Source organism: Ranitomeya variabilis, chromosome 4, assembly GCF_051348905.1.
Source record: "Ranitomeya variabilis isolate aRanVar5 chromosome 4, aRanVar5.hap1, whole genome shotgun sequence".
NCBI classification, from domain to species: domain Eukaryota; kingdom Metazoa; phylum Chordata; class Amphibia; order Anura; family Dendrobatidae; genus Ranitomeya; species Ranitomeya variabilis.
The window spans coordinates 120,521,514-120,532,684 of NC_135235.1; the positions used below are offsets into that span (position 1 = coordinate 120,521,514).

At 45.5% G+C, this 11,171-nt stretch overlaps 1 protein-coding gene across 1 annotated transcript in view; it reads right to left on the minus strand.

The window, feature by feature from the left end:
• FBXL15 (F-box and leucine rich repeat protein 15) overlaps nucleotides 1–5,185 on the minus strand; it is a 49,041-nt gene extending 43,856 nt beyond the window's left edge. Inside the window, exon 1 of the mRNA XM_077259188.1 lies at nucleotides 5,036–5,185. The gene's annotated coding sequence lies outside the window, so the exon portion shown is untranslated. The remainder of the gene's footprint in view (nucleotides 1–5,035) is intronic.
• Between the last annotated feature and the right edge of the window lie 5,986 nt (nucleotides 5,186–11,171).

An 11,171-nucleotide genomic window follows, 5' to 3' on the forward strand; every position in this document is an offset into this window, starting at 1 on the left:
GGAAGCGGATTCAAACTTTTGTGAAAAGTTGCAAAATTGCGACTTTCCATAACTTTTATGCGAGTTTTCTGGCACTTCTTTGGGCATCTTTTCCATTACTTAAAAAAAAATCTATTAAGCAATGAGGAAGACATTAGAGAATTTTGAAACAAAAACACATACACCAGGACTAGTGATGAGCGAGTATGCTCGTAGCTCGGGTTTGGCCAAGCATGCTCAGGAATGGTCTCCGAGTATTTGTGAGTGTTCGGAGATTTAGTTTTTGTCCACACAGCTGCATGATTTACGGCTGCTAGCCAGCCCGAGTACATGTGGGGATTCCCTAGCAACTCACTCATCACTAACCAGGACCTTTTCAAGGTGGTTTTTCTTCTTGCCATCCCGTTGACTTGTATATGATACAGCATTAAGCATCTTCTAAGCAGAAAACGCCAGGAGAATGATCAGGTCACTTCTGCTAACTGTTTGCCATTTTTGTAAACCTTCTTTCCCTGGGAAAGCTCGCAAGCTGCACCGGCATCTAAGGGTATGTGCACACGTAGAATGGTCCACTGCAGATTTTTCCACAGCGGATTTGATAAATCCGCAGGGCAAAAACACTGCGTTTTTCCTGCGGATTTATCGCTGTTTTTGTGCGGATTCCACTGCGGTTTTACACCTGTGGTTTTCTATTATGGAGCAGGTGTAAAACCGCTGCGGATTCCGCACAAAGAATTGACATGCTGCGGAATGTAAACCGCTGCGTTTCCGCGTGTTTTTTTTCCGCAGCATGTGCACTGCAGATTGCGTTTCCCATAGGTTTACATTGTACTGTAAACGCATGGGAAACTGCTGCGGACCCGCAGAAACGCTGCGGATCCGCAGCAAAATCCGCAGCGTGTGAACATAGCCTAAATGACACTGTGCGCACATAGCCCAATTTTTGTTTTATTACTGTTATAGCAGTTTTTAATAAATATCAGTCACCAGATTTCACTACCTGGTGATCGTGCTGTAATTAGTTTGCAAATCAATGTAAGAATGGTTGTGTAATACTTTGACAGTTTTTCTGCCAGAAATTAAAATGAGATATTTGCCTTATAAAATTGTTCGTATTAAAAACACGATTCTAAAGCCATTCTAGCATGGATTGTGTAAGTACACCAGCCTCATCAGGCCCACAAGATATATTTAATAACTGATGCAGTTTGTATTGTGAAATCTGGTGACGTGTCCAGCTTCAAGGGAATCTGTCACCCCAAAATTGGCCTATAAACTGCGTCCACCTGCATCAGGGGCTTATCTACAGCATTACAGAATGCCCCCGATGTATCCTGAAAGATAAGAAAAACAGGTTATATTATACTCACCCGGTGGGGGTCCCGCTGCGGTCCGGTCCGATGGGCGTTGCGGTCCGGGTCCAGCGCCTCCTATCTTCATGCGAACGCATGCTCTTCTTTTCTTCCTGCCACGGCTCCTGTGCAGGCATACTGATTTGCCCTGTTGAGGGCAGAGCAAAGTACTGCAGTGCGCAGGCGCTGGGTTTCTCGGACCTTTCCTGGCGCCTGCGCATTGCAGTACTTTGCTCTGCCCTCAAGAGAGCAGATAAGTATGTCTGTGCAGGAGCCGCGGCAGGAAGACAAGAAGAGGACGTGATCGAATGAAGATAAAAGTCGCTGGACTCGGACCGCAACGCCCAACGGACCGGACCGCAGCGGGACCCCCACCGGGTGAGTATAATATAACCTGTTTTTCTTACCTTTCAGGTGACATCGGGGGCTTATCTACAGCATTACAGAATGCTGTAGATAAGCCTCTGATGCCGGTGGCCGCAGTTTATAGGCCAATTTTGGGGTGACAGATTCCCTTTACGATCTCATTCAGACGTCCATTGTTCACACACATGCTCCATCTGTGATTTTCACAGCAACATTGATGGCAAGAACTGACAGACAGACCAAACACTGGTGAAACTCAGATACAAAATACTAATGACACTTGGAACAGTTTTTTTTGCGTACGTGAAAAGTCACAGATGTCTGAACACGCCCTAAACCAAAGCCAGAAGAGAATTTAAAAAAAAAAAAAAACAGGAGGAGACATGAAAGTCCTTATTTTGCATTTTTCCACATTTTTAATACAATTCTGGCTTTGGCTCAAAAACTTGCATGAAAAACTGAAACAAAAATTAAGGCATCTTACAGAAAACCGTAGGGGGAATTCTTCAAGTCAAGTCTGCCATATTATTAGTTTGGATCCAAATCTGCTGTGGCTAGATGCGAAAACGATAATCCCCTTAGGATAAAAAGATTTCTCTTGCAGTGGCTATAGCGAAATCAAAGTAAGCCAGGGTATAGTATTTAGAATGTAAATGCACATGCAAATCACCTATGCAGGTAACAATAATAGTCCTTATACCCTTAGCTGCATAAATAATGCCGGTTATCACATAGATGTCATATACGTGGACATTTAGCGAAAAATGCAACATGTGAGAAAGAAATATACAAAAGGAACAATCTCACCAAATCCAAGGACCGGGTACGGGAGAAATGGATATTCCTGGAGAGCAGTATAGCATAGAGAGTGGCAGGACCTCATGTCCCGCTATATAGCACTTAGGCACTTTATCTCCTAATACAAGCAAGTCCCCTGATGATTCAGCTTGGAAGAAACGCGTTGGGACATTCTATAAGGGAGAGTGCAGGGCATGCTTAAATACAGGGGTAGATGTGGACTGCCCTTGTAAGGGCGGGTGCTTGGGGAACAGATTACCGCTAGCCCCATAGGGATTGACAGGGTATTGTCTTCCCCACGTGTTGCTTCATGGATCATCCCTAACCCAGGAATATCCATTTTTATGCCCCAACCACACCCATTTAGCACTGCTGATCACACTGTTTCATAACAATAATAAAAAAAATATGGCCACACATGGTGCTCCATACTGTATAATGGCCACACATGATGCTCCATACTGTATAATGGCCACACATGATGCTCCATACTGTATAATGGCCACACATGACGCTCCATACTGTATAATGGCCACACATGACGCTCCATACTGTATAATGGCCACACATGACGCTCCATACTGTATAATGGCCACACATGATGCTCCATACTGTATAATGGCCAAACATGATGCTCCATACTGTATAATGGCCACACATGATGCTCCTTACTGTATAATGGCCACACATGATGCTCAATACTGTATAATGGCCACACATGATGCTCCATACTGTATAATGGCCACACATGATGCTCCATACTGTATAATGGCCACACATGATGCTCCATACTGTATAATGGCCAAACATGATGCTCCATACTGTATAATGGCCAAACATGATGCTCCATACTGTATAATGGCCAAACATGATGTCCTTACTGTATAATGGCCACACATGATGCTCAATACTGTATAATGGCCACACATGATGCTCAATACTGTATAATGGCCACACATGATGCTGCGTACAGTATAATGGCCCCACATGATGCTGTATACTGTATAATGGCCGCACATGATTCTGCGTACAGTATAATGGCCCCCATGATGCTCCATACAGTATAATGGCCCACATGATGCTCCATACGGTATAATGACCACACATGATGCTCCATATTGTATAATGGCCCCAAATGATGCTGCGTACAGTATAATGGGCCCACATGATGCTGTATACTGTATAATGGCCCCACATGATTCTGCGTACAGTATAATGGCCCCACATGATGCTCCATACTGTATAATGGCCCCACATGATGCTGGGTACAGTATAATGGCCACACATAGTTACCCCACCCCAATCATTGCCTTCTCCATCACTTCACACCCACACCTCTCACCGCGCTCCCTCGCAGCAGCTGGCAGCTTCCTCTTCCGCGGCACTGAATGATGTCATCCAGCTGCGCCACTGACTGCTCATGTCGCTGCAGCTCCGGTATGCCACTGATAAAGACCTCTCTGTGTCTCCTGTGCCAGTCAGTGTCAGAGCAAGGAGCAATATCTGCTCCGATCCGACACAGCTAGTGATCGCGCTAGCAGTTTAAAGCGGCATTACATTTGGTCTGAGGCCATGCGGGAAAAGGAGGATCCCGGCTGGGACAGAGTCTCAAAATCGGGACTGTCCTGCTGGATCCGGGACGGTTGGGAGTTATGCACATGCGACTCCGTTCCGTACACACACACACGGCTCCGCTCCGTACACCTCGTATACACACATGGCTCTGCTCCGCACACCTTGTACACACACTGCTGTGCTCCGTACACCTCGTACACACGCGGCTGCGCTCCGTACACCTCGTACACACGCGGCTGCGCTCCGTACACCTAGTACACAGGCGGCCGCGCTCCATACACCTCGTACACACACGGCTGCGCTCCGTACACACGTGGCTGCGCTCCGTACACCTCGTACACACGCGGCTGCGCTCCGTACACCTCGTACACACGCGGCTGTGCTCCGTACACACGCGGCTCCGCTCCATACACCTGCGGCTCCGCTCCGTACACCTCGTACATACACGGCTGAAATTTTCACGCGGCTAAAATTTGCTTTGTCCCTCTTTGCCTTCTTCAAAAGTTGGGAGGTATGGGTAATATACTCTGTGGGGGGAGCATTTTTGATAGCATCAAACTCCATAATGGCCATGGTCTCGTGGACGTGAGAACTCTAAGGGGTCTCACTAGGGATATAATTCCTGTCTATGTGCACAAATACGTCTAATAAATATGTATTAGGGAGAGGGGCAATTAATACTTAGCCCCGTAGATTGTATGTGCGCCTCTGAGAGGGACTACAGGGGTACTACAGAGCCGTACTAGTAGCACACGCCATCACTTCCACCATATTAAATCTATAGCGCCACTACAGCCCATGTTATATATATATGTGTATATATATATATATATATATATATATATATATATATATAGTCCAATATGGCACGCTGACATGTAATGCCGCCATACAGGACACCTGCCGTACATCTGACACAGACCCCCGCATACACACAGCTGCCACACACGGCGACCGCTCCCCACCTTCAGCCAACACCTCCTCTAGTCGGCTGCTGTCAAATCTGCCGGTTTCCCATGGCAACGGCAAATGACGCAATTCCGTCGCCGGTCGCGCAATTAGAACGTCAGAAGCCGGCGTCCTCCCGCCATCTTGGTAGAGGCGGAAGTGATATGTCAGGGATGCAGCCTGTCAGTATATGCACAGCGCTGTGGTGGCGTATAGGCGCTACTGCACTTGTATCATGGTGGCTATTTGTACACAGGGGGAAATGCTTGTAAATAAGGAGGACATTCTCCTCAGATGTGCGGCCTGCAGTGTGCCGTGTGCAGGATACTGTGGTAATTGCAGGACTGCTGTGTCCTCAGTAATGAGCCCACTGTGGGGTCCTGGCTGTCACACACTCCAGATGTGCTGCCTAAGGCCGCCGTCACACTAGCGAGTTTTACGGACGTATGAGAGGTGCAGAAAATGCGGGTTGCATACGGTACAATGATTCTCTATGTCCCAGCTCCTATCAGCCGTATCTTACTGATCCGTATTATACGGTCTTGTACGGCCGTAGAAAATCGCAGCATGCTGCGTTTGTCACCGTATTGCGCAAAAAAAATCGCCAATGAAAGTCTATGGGGGCGAGAAAAATACGGGTTACACACGGACCAGCAGTGTGACCTGCGAGAAATATGCAGCGGTGTTCTATAGAAAAGCCGGTAATTCAATTGCCGGCTTTTTATTTCTCCTTCACAAACCCGACAGGATATGAGACATGGTTTACATACAGTAAACCATCTCGTATCCCTTTTTTTTTTTTTTTGCATATTCCACACTACTAATGTTAGTAGTGTGTATGTGCTAAATTTGGGCGCTGTAGCTGCTAAAATAAAGGGTTAAATCGCGGAAAAAATTGGTGTGGGCTCTCGCGCAATTTTCTCCGCCAGAGTGGTAAAGGCAGTGACTGAGGGCAGATATTAATAGCCAGGAGAGGGTCCATGGTTATTGGCCTTTGGGAATGAACGATTTAACCCTTTATTTTACAAGCTACAGGGCCCAAATTTAGCACATACACACTACTGACAGTAGTAGTGTGGAATATGCAAAAAAAAAAGGGGATATGAGATGGTTTACTGTATGTAAACCATTTCTCATATCATGTCAGGTTTGTGAAGGAGAGAGGAAAAGCTGGCAATTGAATTACCGGCCTTTGTGCTATCTCGCGCTGAATTAAATATAAATACAGTGTATATATATATATATATATATATATATATATATATATATGTGTGTGTCTCAGTCTCAATGATATATATATATATATATATATATATATATATATAGACTATATATGCTTTAACGAACATTTGAGCCCATAAATCCATTGGATGTCGGTTTTGCAAGCCTGCGAGAAAATCTCGCAGTACGGATGCCATACGGATTACATATGGAGGATGCCATGTGCAAAATACGCAGCCACACCCTGCCAATTTTCTGCGCCAGAGAGGGAAAGCCAGCGCCTGGGGACCAATGTTTGTAGCCTGGGAAGGGGTTAATACCCATGGAGCTTCCCAGGCTATGAATATCAGCCAGCAGCTGTCTGCGTAGCCTTTACTGGCTATAAAAATAGGGGGACCCCCAAAAAAATGATGTGGGGTACCCCTATATTTTATAGCCAGAAAGGCTATGCAGACAGCTGCGGGCTGATATTCATAGCCTAGAGAGGGGCCATGGATATTGCCCCCCCCCCCAGCTACAAATACCAGCCCGCAGCCACCCCAGAAATGGTACATCTGTAAGATGCGCCAATTCCGGCACTTAGCCCCTTTCTTCCCACTCCCCTGTAGAGGTGGGATATGGGGTAATAAGGGGTTAATGACACCTTGCTAATATAAGGTGACATTAAGCCTGGTTAATAATGGAGAGGCGTCAATAAGACGCGTATCTATTACTAATCTTGTTGTAGTGAAAGTTATTATTCTTAATTTCACCATGCTTGCCATACTTGAGCGCCTGCAAAAAAAGGAAAAATAATAAAGCAACCGTATACTACCTGTCCGCCGTAGTCCAATTAATAACGAATGTCCCACGACGATCTCCCCTATAGTACAATGACATCGGGTGATGTCACTGCTCTATAGGCCCTCCAGTGAAACACTGACAGGAGACAATGGCTCCTGCAGTGTATCACTGAGGTTACCTTAGTTCAGAGTCTCACTTTATGGCAAAGCTGTGTGGGAATTTTCCCACACAGCAGTGCCACAAGTGAGACTAGGGACTATTTTGTCACAGGGGCGGAGGAATACATTGTGGCAGGATACCTTCCATCATTGTATTCCTGGAGCCCCTGGAGAGCGGTCACATCAGCTGATGTGGCTGCTCTCCACGGGAGATTGTCATGGGACACTCGTTTTAATTTTAATCAGCTGTTTGTGAGAACCAGACTAGTGACTGGAGATAACTCCCGGTCACGTGCACGGCAGTTCTCACGATAAGATAAGTTATCGCGAGAACTGCAGTGGACGAGGGACTTCTGGAGGCGGGACAGGTGAGCCGGCAGACATGCGTAGTAAGCTGCGGGTACGCAGTTTCTACACATGTGACTAATCATTAGATGCGGTTTTACCGCATCTAATGATTGTCTATGGCAAATTTACGGTGCGGCGACGGAGCATCACCGCTTTGTAAACAGACATGCTGTGTTCTGAAAAGACGCGCCGCATCACCGTTTACTCGGGTCTGCCGCCTCATGTTTTACCGCATAGTGAAGACGGGATTTCATGAAATCCCCTCCACTATACTGTAACATCTGGACGCTGCGTGTTTGACGCTGCGGCTCTAAGCAGCGTCACACACGCAGCGTTTCCTGAACATGGAAACATACCCTTAGGCTATGTGCACACGTCAGGATTTTCTGCAGAATTTTCCTGAACAAAACCAGACTTTTTCTGCAGGAAATCCGCATGCATTTTTTTTCGCTTTTTTGCGCGTTTTTTTCTGGAGCTTCTCAATGCATTAAAATAGCGGGAAAAACGCGAAAAATCCGCAAAATTAATGAACATGCTGCGTTTTTTACCGCGATGCGTTTTTTTCGCGGAAAGAAAATGCATCATGTGCACAAAAATTGCAGAATACATTAAAAATGATGGGATGCTTATGTAAGCGTTTTTTAAGCGTTTTTCCAGTGGAAAACGGCTGAAAAAACACGAAAAAAACTCGGAAAATCCTGAACGTGTGCACATAGCCTTAGGTTTCTTAAAGCTACAGTAACAGGACAACAGTCCTTAACCCCTTTCTGCCATTGGACGTACTATTCCGTCCATGTGGGGTGGGCCCTAATTCCCAAGGACGGAATAGTACGTCCAGCACGATCGGCCGCACTCACGGGGGGATCGCGGCCGGGTGTCAGCTGCCTATCGCAGCTGACATCCGGCACTATGTGCCAGGAGCGGTCACGGACCGCCCCCGGCACATTAACCCCTGGCACACCGCGATCAAACATGATCACGGTGTGCCGGCGGTACAGGGAAGCATTGCGCAGGGAGGGGGCTCCCTGCGTGCTTCCCTGAGACCCTAGCAGCAACGCGATGTGATCGCGTTGCTGCGAGGGTCTCTTACCTCCTATCCCTGCAGGCCCCGGATCCAAAATGGCCGCGGGGCTGCATCCGGGTCCTGCAGGGGTTACTTCCGGGTGCCGTGCAGGCACTGGTAAGCCTGCACGGCTGTTTGTCAGATCGGTGATCTGACAGAGTGCTGTGCAAACTGTCAGATCATCGATCTGTGATGTCCCCCCCTGGGACAAAGTAAAAAAGTAAAAAAAAAAATTCCCACATGTGTAAAAAAAAAAAAAAAAAAAATTCCTAAATGAAGAAAAAAATATATACAGGTATATTATTCCCATAAATAAATTTCTTTATCTAAATAAAAAAAAATCAAATAATAAAAGTACACATATTTAGTATCGCCGCGTCCGTAACGACCCCACCTATAAAACTATATCACTAGTTAACCCCTTCAGTGAACACCGTAGGAAAAAAAAAAAAACGAGGCAAAAAACAACGCTTTATTCTCATACCGCCAAACAAAAAGTGGAATAACACGCAATCAAAAAGACAGATATAAATAACTATGGTACCGATGAAAACGTCATCTTGTCCCGCAAAAAACGAGCCACTATACAACATCATCAGCGAAAAAATTAAAAAGTTATAGTCCTCAGAATAAAGCGATGCCAAAATAATTATTTTTTCTATAAAATAGTTTTTATCGTATAAAAGCGCCAAAACATAAAAAAAATGATATAAATGAGGTATCGCTGTAATCGTACTGACCCGAAGAATAAAACTGCTTTATCAATTTTACCAAATGCGGAACGGTATAAACGCCTCCCCCAAAAGAAATTCATGAATAGCTGGTTTTTGGTCATTCTGCCTCACAAAAATCGGAATAAAAAGCGATCAAAAAATCTTCCGTGCCCGATCATGTTACCAATAAAAACGTCAACTCGTCCCGCAAAAAACAAGACCTCACATGACTCTGTGGACTCAAATATGGAAAAATTATAGCTCTCAAAATGTGGTAACGCAAAAAATATTTTTTGCAATAAAAAGCGTCTTTCAGTGTGTGACGGCTGCCAATCATAAAAAGCTGCTAAAAAAGCCGCTATAAAAGTAAATCAAACCCCCCTTCATCACCCGCTTAATTAAGGAAAAATTCAAAAATTAAAAAAATGTATTTATTTCCATTTTCCCATTAGGGTTAGGGTTAGGGCTAGGGTTAGGGCTAGGGTTAGGGCTAGGGTTATGGTTAGGGCTAAGGTTAGGGTTAGGGTTGGGGCTAGGGTTAAGGCTACAGTTAGGGTTGGGGCTAAAGTTAGGGTTAGGGTTTGGATTACATTTACGGTTGGGAATAGGGTTGGGATTAGGGTTAGGGGTGTGTCTGGGTTAGAGGTGTGGTTAGGGATACCGTTGGGATTAGGGTTAGCGATGTGTTTGGATTAGGGTTTCAGTTAGAATTGGGGAGTTTCCACTGTTTAGGCACATCAGGGGCTCTCCAAACGCGACATGGCGTCCGATCTCAATTTCAGCCAATTCTGTGTTGAAAAAGTAAAACAGTGCTCCTTCCCTTCCGAGCTCTCCCGTGCGCCCAAACAGGGGTTTACCCCAACATATGGGGTATCAGCGTACTCGGAACACATTGGAGAACAACTTTTGGGGTCCAATTTCTCCTGTTACCCTTGGGAAAATACAAAACTGGGGGCTAAAAAATAATTTTTGTGGAAAAAAATATATTTTTTATTTTCACGGCTCTGCGTTATAAACTGTAGTGAAACACTTGGGGGTTCAAAGCTCTCACAACACATCTAGATGAGTTCCTTAGGGGGTCTACTTTCCAAAATGGTGTCACTTGTGGGGGGGTTTCTAATGTTTAGGTACATTAGGGCCTCTGCAAATGCAATGTGACGCCTGCAGACCATTCCATCTACGTCTGCATTCCAAATGGCGCTCCTTCCCTTCCGAGCCCTCCCATGCACCCAAACGGTGGTTCCCCCCCACATATGGGGTATCAGCGTACTCAAGACAAATTGGACAACAACTTTTGGGGTCCAATTTCTCCTGTTTACTTGGGAAAATACAAAACTGGGGGCTAAAAAATAATTTTTGTGGAAAAAAACAATATTTTTTATTTGCACGGCTCTGCGTTATAAACTGTAGTGAAACACTTGAGAGTTCAAAACTCTCACAACACATCTAGATGAGTTCCTTAGGGGGTCTACTTTCCAAAATGGTGTCACTTGTGGGGGGTTTTACTGTTTAGGTACATTAGAGGCTCTGCAAACGCAATGTGACGCCTGCAGACCATTCCATCTGTCTGCATTCCAAATGGCGCTCCATCCCTTCCGAGCCCTCCCATGCGCCCAAACAGTGGTTCCCCCCCACATATGGGGTATCAGCGTACTCAGGACAAATTGGACAACAACTTTTGGGGTCCAATTTTTCCTGTTACCCTCGGGAAAATACAAAACTGGGGGCTAAAAAATAATTTTTGTGGGAAAAAATGTTTTTTTTTTTTTTTACGGCTCTGCATTATAAACTTCTGTGAAGCACTTGGTGGCTCAAAGTGCTCACTACACCTCTAGATAAGTTCCTTAGGGGGTCTACTTTCCAAAAT